A 13,653-nucleotide genomic window follows, 5' to 3' on the forward strand; every position below is an offset into this window, starting at 1 on the left:
GATAAGAATAGATGCTATTATGAGTTTTATGTCCATGCTCCAGGATTTCTCTGCTTGATGAAATGAACTATTCAAGATCTCAGTGACCTATCACTTATCCCCACCCTTACATGCTTGTGTTTTGTTTTGAGGGTTTGGGTTTAACCTTTTGATGCACATATAACCTATACTATTTATTACATAGGATATGTCACTAGTGTTTTTCTTTTTGAATATTAGATTCTTCACTGGTTTATTGTTTTTTCCTATGAGGTCTAGCAGGACCTAACATTTGATATATATTATTCAGCATACTTTATAATGTTGCTGACTGACATATTATAGCGCTACACTTTTTTGTTTGTATAATAAGGCTTACCTGTAGGTAAAATTAATATCTCCTAAACCTGTACAGTTTAGGATATATTTACTTTGCATGCAGCTGCTGACGTCAGCGGCGCATGCGCTGTGAAGGCCTGGCTGAAGGCAGACGCTGCCGGACCTTGCCGGGAAGAAGACTCCCGCGAGCATGCGCAGGAGTGACGACATAATCGTGGCTTCAGCCACTCACAGCGGCGAAGCCGCGATACTCGGAAGAAACACAGAGGGAACATGTCAGCTCCCTCGGCATGGACCGGGATCAGATGTCGAGGCCTCGTTCTAAGGTGAGTATTTCATAATGAGTTAGTATGCATTGCATACTAGCTCATCATGCCTTTGCCTTTCAGGTTTTTTGTTTAAAAAAATAAAAAATATGTGCGTGTATACAACCGCTTTAATATTGACATTAAACTTTTAGCTAAAATACTTGCGACCCGTTTGAATCAAGTAATAGGCTAACTTGTTCATCGAGATCAGGTTGGGTTTATCCCCCACGCCAAGCAAGTGATAATATTCGTAGAGCTTCTTTACACGCCCATGTTGCTAAATCCAGATGTCTACCTGCGTGTTTTTTATCGCTCTATATAAGAAAAGCATTTGACACTGTCTCATAGCCATACTTACAATATATTCTTCAAAAAGGGGGGTTTGGACCGCATTTTTTGAAGTGGATTTTGATGCTCATACGACAAGCCAAATGCATTTATCAAATATGCTGTTTTTAAATCAGACGCTTTCCCTATTGGAAGAGTCACCCGTCAAGGATGTTCTCTCTTCCCCCTCCTATTTGCGCTCCTCATTGAACCCTTGGCCCATTTAATTAGATCTGATCCAAACATAAAAGGTATTGAATTAGCTGGATGTCATCATAAAGTATGTCTTTTTGAAGATGACATCTTATTCTTCATGTCATCCCCCCATATCACGGTACCTAATGTCCTCTCTGTCCTAAACCGTTTGGCACACATTTCAGGCTTAACAGTTAACTATCAAAAATCGACTGCATTTAACATTTCCTTGCCTCCTTCAGACCTTCAGCTTGTTAAAGATTCACTTCCCTTCTCTTGGACACCTCTTATGCCGCGTACACACGATCGGACATTCCGACAACAAAATCCTGGATTTATTTCTGACGGATGTTGGCTTAAACTTGTCTTGCATACACACGGTCGCACAAATGTTGTTGGAAATTCTGAACGTCAAGAACGCGGTGACATACAACACGTATGACGAACCGAGAAAAATGAAGTTCAATAGCTAATGCGGCTCTTCTGCTTGATTCCGAGCATGCGTGGAATTTTGTGCGTTGGACTTGACTTCAGCCTCCAAAATTTTTGATACACCTATACAGCCCAATCCTGCTACAGCCCTATTAAACCTGAAACCTGATGGGATCACACAGAATCAATTTCGCCTTCTTTTACAGCTCCTTACAGCCGCAAAACAAACCATTACTAAGGCATGGAAAACTCAATATTTAATTATAGCTGAAACCATACACAGAACTAGGGATGAGCCGAACACCCCCCTGTTCGGTTCGCACCAGAACATGCGAACAGGAAAAAAGTTCGTTCGAACATGCGAACACCGTTAAAGTCTATGGGACACGAACATGAATAATCAAAAGTGCTAATTTTCAAGGCTTATATGCAAGTTATTGTCATAAAAAGTGTTTGGGGACCTGGGTCCTGCCCCAGGGGACATGGATCAATGCAAAAAAAAGTTTTAAAAACGGCCGTTTTTTCAGGAGCAGTGATTTTAATAATGCTTAAAGTCAAACAATAAAAGTGTAATATCCCTTTAAATTTCGTACCTGGGGGGTGTCTATAGTATGCCTGTAAAGGGGCGCATGTTTCCTGTGTTTAGAACAGTCTGACAGCAAAATGACATTTTGAAGGAAAAAACTCATTTAAAACTACCCGCGGCTATTGCATTGCCGACAATACACATAGAAGTTCATTGATAAAAACGGCATGGGAATTCCCCAAAGGGGAACCCCGAACCAAAATTAAAAAAAAAAAATGACGTGGGAGTCCTCCTAAATTCCATACCAGGCCCTTCAGGTCTGGTATGGATATTAAGGGGAACCCCGGCCAAAATTTAAAAAAAAAAAATGACGTGGGGTTCCCCCTAAATTCCATACCAGACCCTTCAGGTCTGGTATGGATTTTAAGGGGAACCCCGCGCCAAAAAAAAAAAAAAAAACGGCGTGGGGTCCCCCCAAAAATCCATACCAGACCCTTATCCGAGCACGCAACCTGGCAGGCCGCAGGAAAAGAGGGGGGGACGAGAGTGCGGCCCCCCCTCCCTCCTGAACCGTACCAGGCCACATGCCCTCAACATTGGGAGGGTGCTTTGGGGTAGCCCCCCAAAACACCTTGTCCCCATGTTGATGAGGACAAGGGCCTCATCCCCACAACCCTGGCCGGTGGTTGTGGGGGTCTGTGGGCGGGGGGCTTATCGGAATCTGGAAGCCCCCTTTAACAAGGTGACCCCCAGATCCCGGCCCCCCCCCCGTGTGAAATGGTAAGGGTACCCCTACCATTTCACGAAAAAAGTGTCAAAAATGTTAAAAATGACAAGAGACAGTTTTTGACAATTCCTTTATTTAAATGCTTCTTCTTTCTTCTATCTTCCTTCATCTTCTGGTTCTTCTGGCTCTTCTGGTTCTTCTGGTTCTTCCTCCGGCGTTCTCGTCCAGCATCTCCTCCGCGGCGTCTTCTGTCTTCTTCTCCTCGGGCCGCTCCGCACCCATGGCATGGGGGGGAGGCTCCCGCTCTTCTCTTCTTCTCTTCTTCTTTTCTTCTTTTCTTCTCTTCTTCTCTTCTTCTTCATTTTCTTCTCTGGGCCGCTCCGCAATCCATGCTGGCATGGAGGGAGGCTCCCGCTGTGTGACGGCGCTCCTCGTCTGACAGTTCTTAAATAACGGGGGTGCGTCAGAGGGGGCGGGGTCACCGGGTGGCCCCGCCCCCTCTGACGCACGGTGACTTGACGGGACTTCCCTGTGAGGTCACGGGGAATGCCACAGGGAAGTCCCGTCAAGTCACCGTGCGTCAGAGGGGGCGGGGTCACTGGGTGGCCCCGCCCCCCCGTTATTTAAGAACTGTCAGACGAGGAGCGCCGTCACACAGCGGGAGCCTCCCTCCATGCCAGCATGGATTGCGGAGCGGCCCGGAGAAGAAAATGAAGAAGAAGAGAAGAAGAGAAGAAAAGAAGAAAAGAAGAAAAGAAGAAGAGAAGAAGAGAAGAGCGGGAGCCTCCCCCCCATGCCATGGGTGCGGAGCGGCCCGAGGAGAAGAAGACAGAAGACGCCGCGGAGGAGATGCTGGACGAGAACGCCGGAGGAAGAACCAGAAGAACCAGAAGAGCCAGAAGAACCAGAAGATGAAGGAAGATAGAAGAAAGAAGAAGCATTTAAATAAAGGAATTGTCAAAAACTGTCTCTTGTCATTTTTAACATTTTTGACACTTTTTTCGTGAAATGGTAGGGGTACTTATGTACCCCCTTACCATTTCACACAGGGGGGGGCCGGGATCTGGGGGTCACCTTGTTAAAGGGGGCTTCCAGATTCCGATAAGCCCCCCGCCCGCAGACCCCCACAACCACCGGCCAGGGTTGTGGGGATGAGGCCCTTGTCCTCATCAACATGGGGACAAGGTGTTTTGGGGGGCTACCCCAAAGCACCCTCCCAATGTTGAGGGCATGTGGCCTGGTACGGTTCAGGAGGGAGGGGGGGCCGCACTCTCGTCCCCCCCTCTTTTCCTGCGGCCTGCCAGGTTGCGTGCTCGGATAAGGGTCTGGTATGGATTTTTGGGGGGACCCCACGCCGTTTTTTTTTTTTTTTTTGGCGCGGGGTTCCCCTTAATATCCATACCAGACCTGAAGGGCCTGGTATGGAATTTAGGGGGACCCCCACGTCATTTTTTTTTTTTAATTTTGGTTCGGGGTTCCCCTTTGGGGAATTCCCATGCCGTTTTTATCAATGAACTTCTATGTGTATTGTCGGCAATGCAATAGCCGCGGGTAGTTTTAAATGAGTTTTTTCCTTCAAAATGTCATTTTGCTGTCAGACTGTTCTAAACACAGGAAACATGCGCCCCTTTACAGGCACACTATAGACACCCCCCAGGTACGAAATTTAAAGGGATATTACACTTTTATTGATTGACTTTAAGTATTATTAAAATCACTGCTCCTGAAAAAACGGCCGTTTTTAAAACTTTTTTTTGCATTGATCCATGTCCCCTGGGGCAGGACCCAGGTCCCCAAACACTTTTTATGACAATAACTTGCATATTAGCCTTTAAAATTAGCACTTTTGATTTCTCCCATAGACTTTTAAAGGGTGTTCCGCGGCATTCGAATTTGCCGCGAACACCCCAAATTGTTCGCTGTTCGGTGAACTTGCGAACAGCCAATGTTCGAGTCGAACATGAGTTCGACTCGAACTCGAAGCTCATCCCTACACAGAACTAATAAAGCTCTTATTCATGCTAAAATGGAAGCAATCGAAAGAGATCGAATTGGTCAATTTGAGAAGCTCTGGCTTCCATGGGTTAAGCATTGTTTACCTCCAGACTTTAATGACACATTATTATTGCCTTGGTAATTTTACGCTATTTGCCTTGACTATAACTTCTATTAATTTGGAATCGCATCACCACTTGTAAACCTCCCCACCCCATATTCCCCCCCTTTTTTTTCTACCCTTTTCTCTCAATCTACCCTCTAAACTTGACACACTTTTTTATGCTGGTTCACCTTTATGTATTTTTGTAAGGAGATTTGCACACAGGTCATGTTAGCATGATACGTTGTCAACATGTGACATGCACCTTAAAATTATGTAAAAAACTCCCGCTCCTCTAGCTCCTCCTAAAAGGCCATTTAACCTTCCCCCTCTAATGCATATGATTTCCTTGGGCTAACTTTTGCTTTTAAAGGGGAACTCCACTCCATTCTCAAAAGGCTGTGAGCTGCCTTCACCAATCCAAACCACATCCTTTTTCAGAGCATACAACAGGACCAGCTAGGAAAGGGGGCAAGAAGAGCGATCACCCAACCCCCTCCTGAACCATACAAGGCCACATGCACTCAACAGAGCTGGCTGCCTTTGGGGCATGTTGGACTCAGCCCAATACCAACCACAAAAGCACCTTCTACCCGCTAGTTGAAAGGGGCTTTCCACATTCCGTAAAAAGCCCCCTGTCTGCAGCCCCCCACAACCCCAGCCTAAGGTTGTGTGGAAGAGTCCCTTGTCCCCCTGAATATGGTGGTTGACTTTTGGGGGGCCTGAGCCCCTCCTGCCCCCAAGCATCCACCCCCTTTCATGGGCTGGCTTGCTGTGTGCTTGGCTAGGGGGTTGTTAGTGTGTGGGAGGGGCACACATTTTTTTTAGTTTGGGGTGGTATTTTTCACGTGGGGGTTCTCATTTTAGGCCTTAACAGACACAAATGGCCTTGTATGTATTGGGGAGGCAGGCTATTTTTTGTTCCAGGTTAAAATCTTGCTGATTTGTACGTTTTCTCTAAAGCTGCACATCTTTAAAGCAGCATTTTGGATACATGCTACAGATGCACCACTTTACAGGCAGAGTAAGCCCCCCCCCCCCCAATTTACTAGCTTTTAAGCAATTTTGCATTTTTAAAGGCACTTCTCCTTGTTTCGTTTTTGGGGTTGTCCAAATTGGTGACATTGATATATGTCCCTCAGGGTGGGACCTGGGCCCCCATACCCATTTTAAGGCCAATAACTAGAATATAAGCCAGCCAAGTGGGGACTAGCAAAATTAACAAGTCATTTCCCATAGAATGCAATGGTATTTGTTGTATAACTTTTGCCCATGTTAGGCTCTTTGTTTGCCCCCCTGGACCGGGGGGTGTTTGTCCCATCTGTAATTTTGTAGCATGCTGGATCATGTGCTTAATTTTGGACAGGGGGTTTTGTGCTAGCTGCATTTGGGTTGTTCTTGGCATGCTCAGGGACTTTGTTTTTTTGCTGTGGCTTTTGGTGTGTGAAATGCATGTATGTGTGAAGTGTGTGTGTGTGTGTCAAGAGAGTACATTTGGGTGTTCTTATAGAGTTTGTAACATATGCATTTTCTCTTTGTATTTTGTTTGTTATGTCTTTGCAAAACAGATGTGTTTTAGAGCAAGTATCTTTTACTTTTGTTTTTTGTTTTTTTTGGGGGGGGGGATATTTTTGATGTTGTCAATCTGTGTTTGTAGGTTGTTAGTTTTCACTTTGATTTAATTGTCTGTGCTGCATTATTTTGAAAAATCTTCCTCAAGCTGTTGTGACTACTAAATGATTAAATCCTTAAGAGACTATCTGTTTGTGGGTGCAGTCCTTTTAACTCCTGTTAATTTCCTCTGCAAAATGGTCAGACCTCAAAACCATATTCTGTTAATTTTTCAAACTAACATACATGTGTTTTTTGCTTTCCTTGCTCTTTTCCAGTCCTGTTTTATTGACCAATAAAATGTGTAGCAAATTTTTATGTTTTATGTGTTTTGTTAATAATTTGTTTTACAGATGCATGCTCAATCCAAGTAATGCATTTTACACTCTCTCTCCCCACCCCGGCCCCCCTCCAAACAATTTTCATGCACCAGATTTCCCAGCTGCAGCTTAACTAGGCTGATTTGCATGGCAAAACAAAAAAAGGTGTGATTTGTCTAAAAGCTACTTTCCTGGTGCCTTCATGGTAGCATATGCATGGATTGTGTGTATGCTGCCATGGATAGGCTTATCCATATAGGCTTATGGATATCGTTAGGAAAATATAAGTGGGTCATGGCACATCTACATTCCAAATTTGGCCCTTAAAGGGGTTGTAAAGGTATAAATTTTTTCACCTTAATGCATTCTATGCATTAAGGTGAAAAAACTTTTGATAATACCGCCGCCCCCAGCCCCCCTGTTTTACTTACCTGACACCTCGAAACTCGGCCGCTCGTTCCCGACCTCCATTCAGCCGATCAGCCTGGTCGCTGATTGGCTATAGTGGATGGATTGAAAGCAGCGCAGCCATTGGCATTGGGGGCGGGGCCGAGTGATACAGCGAGCGGCTATAGCCGCCGGCTGTATCACGGGAGCGCGCCCGCAATAACTAACCACCATGCGAGGGAGCTCGCATTAAGGTGGTTAGTTATTGCGGGGAGGAGCTGAGACAGCCGCCGAGGGACCCCAGAAGAGCAGGTTTGGGGCCACTCTGTGCAAAACGAGCTGCACAGTGAAGGTAAGTATAACATGTTTGTTATTTTAAAAAAAAAAAAAAATTACCTTTACAACCCCTTTAAGATGGTCATACACTATGCAATCTGATTGGCCAATCTTTGTACAACTCGATATTTAGGCAAAATAGGTAATAGGAAGACGCACTTGAACAATTAATTACAATTATAAGAAACCAAACAGGCTCTTGCACTAAATCTAATTTATTTAAGATCTAACTGATTGCAGTGTATGGTCACCTTTAAAGATCAAGATCTGAAAATATGAATTTATTGGTTTTAGAAACACTTCTCTGTTCTTTGTAATGTATTGAAAGATTTGGGTAAAAAAAGAAAAAAAAAACACATTTCAAATATATATTAGAAGTGATAGGAATGAGATTAGCATCAAAAGGGTTAATTAACTGAGAACACCTACTAATTGTCTAACAAGACACATCCAATGAGATGAAATTAACAATTGTATTGGGCTATTATCAATGAGAAAACTGCAGTTACCCTAGTGCCAGTTGCAGTTTAGATATTCAGGTATTTATTTTTGTTATTTGCGCTTCAATGTGCGCCGGTTTGCACATTCAATTAATGACTTTTCCAGCACACCAATTAATGTATGAACTGGTGCAATGCCTTCTTCTAAGTAAATCACCCCCATTACCACTTCAGTTTTTAATATATACCTATTAGATTGATCTCCTTATTACTGCTTTTGCAAAATGAACCAATAGTCACTAGCTTACCTTTTTCCTTCTCATGGAATTTTCTAATGTTTTTGGTGTAGTACTTTATTGGTTTATTAGTTACTTTACTTGTTACATTTTCACATTGTTATGTACTCGTCCTGTTCATAAATCGATATGTTTAGCTTGATTGCTATTTGAATATTGTACCACCATCCTTATATGCACTCAGAAACCTGTCTAAGGCTCGATTCACACCTATGCATGTTGCTTTTGAGCGTTTTTGGAGGTTTTTTTTTCATGCTTGCCGCGTTTTTTAACATGCGTTTTTGACGCGTTTTGCGGCGTTTTTGACGCGTTTTTGCCGCGTTTTGCGTTTTGCGGTTTTCATTATGCGTTTTATAAAGAACCAATTGGAAAACATCACTGCTTATATCACAGAATGTCAGCTGACATTAGTACTTCCTGCTTCCTCCCTAGTCTTGCTGTCTTTTGGTGCTTAGATTATCCTGGCTTCAATGTCCTTTTTTCTAGCAGTAGCCACAGCTGCTGCTGCAGTTTTGCTTGAAGAGGAAGCTGAAGAAGAAGAACAAAGGAGAAAACGAAGATTTTGGGTGCATCCAGTGATTGCCAATAGGGAGCAGAGAGGTCAATTCTGGATAATTTACAACGACCTCCGAGCCCATGAAGACAAGTTTATGGATTACACACGTATGTCTATTAAAAGGTGAGTTCTTGATTTAGTACCATTACCTAGCCATAATCTTGTTTAGAGTTCGTTTAGGTTTCAAAGTCGGGTTAGGGTTAGGATTTAAAGTCGGGTTAGGGTTAGAATTTAAAGTCAGGTTAGGGTTAGGATTTAAAGTAGGGTTAGAATTTAAAGTCAGGTTAGGGTTAGGATTTAAAGTCGGGTTAGGGTTAGGATTTAAAGTAGGGTTAGGGTTAGGATTTAAAGTCGGGTTAGGGTTAGGATTTAAAGTAGGGTTAGGGTTAGGATTTAAAGTAGGGTTAGGGTTAGGATTTAAAGTAGGGTTAGGGTTAGAATTTAAAGTCGGGTTAGGGTTAGGATTTAAAGTAGGGTTAGAATTTAAAGTCGGGTTAGGGTTAGGATTTAAAGTCGGGTTAGGGTTAGAATTTAAAGTCGGGTTAGGGTTAGGATTTAAAGTAGGGTTAGAATTTAAAGTCAGGTTAGGGTTAGGATTTAAAGTCGGGTTAGGGTTAGGATTTAAAGTAGGGTTAGGGTTAGGATTTAAAGTCGGGTTAGGGTTAGGATTTAAAGTAGGGTTAGGGTTAGGATTTAAAGTCGGGTTAGGGTTAGGATTTAAAGTAGGGTTAGGGTTAGGATTTAAAGTAGGGTTAGGGTTAGGATTTAAAGTAGGGTTAGGGTTAGGATTTAAAGTAGGGTTAGGGTTAGGATTTAAAGTAGGGTTAGGGTTAGAATTTAAAGTCGGGTTAGGGTTAGGATTTAAAGTAGGGTTAGAATTTAAAGTCGGGTTAGGGTTAGGATTTAAAGTCGGGTTAGGGTTAGAATTTAAAGTCGGGTTAGGGTTAGGATTTAAAGTAGGGTTAGAATTTAAAGTCAGGTTAGGGTTAGGATTTAAAGTCGGGTTAGGGTTAGGATTTAAAGTAGGGTTAGGGTTAGGATTTAAAGTAGGGTTAGGGTTAGAATTTAAAGTCGGGTTAAGGTTAGGATTTAAAGTAGGGTTAGAATTTAAAGTCGGGTTAGGGTTAGGATTTAAAGTCGGGTTATCACAGTTTTGATGTTTTGCTTGGTTTACTCAGCAGCAAGCTGCAACGTCAGAACACATCTTTCAGGGATTGTATTCCACCAGTTGAAAGGCTAATAATTACATTAAGGTAAATGTAAACTTTTTGCTTTTAGACTTTAACACACAAAGTGTTAATCAAATGAACAGGCACACAAAGTTTATATTTCCACAAAATAATTTAAATATGATTTTAATTGTAATTTTGAACACAAACATATAATGTGTAGAATTGCTTCATTCTTTCAAAATAACAATGTTCCGATAACAAAATAAGTAACGAAGTATTAGGCTCATCGCAATTTCAATAGACAAATGAGTTCAGTTAGGTTTCCACCATATGTTTTTTACAAATATAACAAAAACATAACTAGCATTTTAAATTATAAAGTATGATAATTAAATGGGTCTTGGCATGATTCAGGTTGCTGGGATGACAAACAAGGAGCACTTTCTACATACTGCTGCTCCTGAGCAACACTTGGGACATTTTGGAAATGGTAAGGTGGACCCCTATTGCCCACATCTGGTGCTCCAAAACCTGATCCTGGTGGCCCAAGTGCAGATGGTGGAGGTAGAGGAGGTTGGTGGTGGTCAAGCCGTCGAAGTGTTTGTCTAGATTCGTAAGGATTTTCAGCTCTGTAAGTTTGGTGCCTAGGCATCTGGTAAGATAAAGGGGATTTTGCCAAGAAGCATAATTGGTTGTCTGTGTTGGTTGCATTGGAAGACTTCTGTCTGTGTGATAAATATTTTGGGGACTGGGGATATATGATTTTATGGTCTGCATGACAGAAATTTGCATATCCATTTTCATAGCATCGGGCACCTGATCAAAATAGGGCACCAGGGTATTGGCAAATTGTTGTGAGAGTGTCAATTGCCCTGTGAAACGATCTGACAGATCTTTTAATAAACTGTACATTTTATCAGACTCTTTCTGAATTTGCCGTTTGGTGGCACCCCCCCTTTTAGTAGTGCGCAATGGTGCAGCAGCCCCCTCCTCCTGTTCCTCTTCTCCAGGTATCTCTGCAATTTCCTGATTTGGAGATTGTGGGTTTGTAGGCTCCTGTGTTTGCACTGATGATTCTTCTTCTGCAGGTTCATCCTCCCAGCAGGTGTCTGTGCTGCAAATCACAACAAAACAGACCATTTTTTTTAGGGTGTGTGGGTAATAATTGCACAGAAACACAGAATCATAATATCCTTTTTAAAATAATTACCTTCGCATCTCCAGAATAGGTCTCAAAAACTCAAGGTCTTTCGCATAGGAGTATGGTTTGAAAGACATTGCACCTGAACCACTTCTCATACTCTTTTCCTTTTTCAAATGACTATTAAAACTATCCTTTGCGCTCCGCCATCTGGTTTGCAAAGCTTTTACTGCAAAACAATGAAAAAATATTTTTGTTTTAATTTCAGATACCTGGCAACTGGACACTCCATTTCTAGTTTACATTATCAGTTCTTGATTGGGAAATCAACTGCTAGCTACCTAATCTGGGACACGTGTTCCATCATTTGGGACGTTCTTAAAGAGGTTGTCTTCCCGAAACCTACAACTGATGAATGGGCAAAGATAGCAGATATCTTCTGGCAGCAGTGCAATTTTCCAAATTGCGTGGGTGCTATTGACGGAAAACATATACGCATCCAGAAGCCAGTAGGCAGTGGCAGCAGCTTTTATAACTATAAAAAATATTTTTCTTTTGTGCTTTTTGCAATGGCAGATGCCAATTACCGTTTTATATATGTTGATATAGGGTCCTATGGCAGAAGCTCAGACTCTAGTATATTTACCCACTCAACCTTAGGGCATCTTCTGCAAGAAAATAGGCTGGCACTACACCACTCCCTGGAACGATTGGGCCTGCAATGCCGTATGTGTTTGTGGCTGATGAAGCTTTTGCGCTAGGGGAACACCTTCTCAGACCCTATTCAAGCCACTCTTTGAGCCAAGAAAAAAGAGTGTTCAATTACAGACTCACTCGGGCCAGGAGAGTTGTTGAATGTGCTTTTGGCATACTGGCCAACAAATGGCGTTTGTTTGCACACACCAATATATCTAAAGATGCAACACGCTATACAGGCAGTGAAAGCTATTTGTGCTCTCCATAATTTTATTAGAGAGCATGACGGTTTCCAATTTGAGGACACCCTTGCAATCAGGCCATGACAAGAGCTGAAATGACATCCACTCGGGGCAGCAGGAGTGGTGCTGCTTTACGTGAAACTTTATGTTCATATTTCATGTCTCCAGAAGGTCAGCTGCCATGGCAGCTAGATGCAATAGCCTAGATAGACCCAATGTAACAGATCTTCTAAACATTGTAAATGTGTGTTTTTTTGAAGCTTATGTTTGTCAAATTTTGCAACGTATGCTGTACTTTTTTATGCATTGAAAAATGTGTATCTGACATTAAGATACTATTAAAAACAAATATCCTAATTTGTCCATTTTTTGGTGTAATAATTTTATTCAATGAACATTAGGCCTCATGTCCATGAGGCGCTGTTAAACGTGCATTCAGAGGCAGTTGGACAGTTTTTCCAACTGCACCTGAACTAATTCACTGTTATCCTATGTGTCCATGTACACAATTTTTTTCTTGCCTTTTGGCCAGCTTTGAAACGCCTGTCTATGTTAGTCTATGGCTTTATGCCCACCTAGGCATTTTTGAGATGCAAATGGCATAGGCGTTTTTACATACAAAAACGGCTGAAACGCTCAAAACGTTCACCAAACGCTCCAAACGCTCACAAACGATCCTAAACGGTCCAAACGCTTAAAACGCTCCAAACGCTCAAAACGCGCAAAAACGTTTCAAACGCTCAAAACGCTCAAAACGCGCAAAACGTTTCAAACGCTCAAAACGCCATCAAAACGCTCACAAACGCTTAAACGTTTCAAACGCTCAAAACGCTCAAAACGCCCTCAAAACGCTCACAAACGCTTAAAACGTTTCAAACGCTCAAAACGCTCACAAACGCGCAAAACGTTTCAAACGCTCAAAACGCTCACAAACGCGCAAAACGTTTCAAACGCTCAAAACGCTCAAAATTTGACCCAATTTTATGGAAATTTGACCAATTTTAGGGAAATTTGACCCAATTTGAGGGAAATTTAACCCAATTTGAGGGAAATTTAACCCAATTTGAGGGAAATTTAACCCAATTTGAGGGAACTTCGCGCAATTTAAGGGATATGATATTGGCCAAAATCTAAAGCAGAACTCCACTAACTCGATCCTCAAAAAAATAGCTAATTTAAATACATGTATTTAGGTCAGTAAATAATTTAAAAAACATAAACTGTCAAAAATGTTTGGATCATGCACATGAACACATACATAATTACAGTGGATCTAATAATCTACAGACCCCTGGTAAAATGTCAGGTTTATGTGATGTTTAAAAATGAAACAAACATATATAATTGATGAACTTGTTCCATCTTTAATTAATTCAGAAGTTTGTTTGGGGTTAGTCAGAGGCACATGATGGCAGGTGTGGACTGACTCCTTACCATGTTTTGGAATGTGATAGCTTAATTCTGAACACAGCTGCATCCCAGTTAGAAGAGGATGTGCACACTTATAAAACAACATTATTTGAGT

The 13,653-nt window shown here is 42.1% G+C and overlaps 1 long non-coding RNA gene across 1 annotated transcript in view; it reads right to left on the minus strand.

Moving 5' to 3' along the window:
- Window positions 1-10,720: 10,720 nt before the first annotated feature.
- LOC141107153 (uncharacterized) overlaps window positions 10,721-13,653 on the minus strand; it is a 3,171-nt gene continuing 238 nt past the window's right edge. The window contains exons 2-3 of the long non-coding RNA XR_012235800.1: window positions 11,260-11,419; window positions 10,721-11,163 (exon numbers count right to left, since the gene is read on the minus strand). This is a non-coding gene — a long non-coding RNA (uncharacterized lncRNA). The remainder of the gene's footprint in view (window positions 11,164-11,259; window positions 11,420-13,653) is intronic.

The sequence above is a fragment of the Aquarana catesbeiana genome, linkage group LG09 (assembly GCF_042186555.1).
Source record: "Aquarana catesbeiana isolate 2022-GZ linkage group LG09, ASM4218655v1, whole genome shotgun sequence".
NCBI classification, from domain to species: domain Eukaryota; kingdom Metazoa; phylum Chordata; class Amphibia; order Anura; family Ranidae; genus Aquarana; species Aquarana catesbeiana.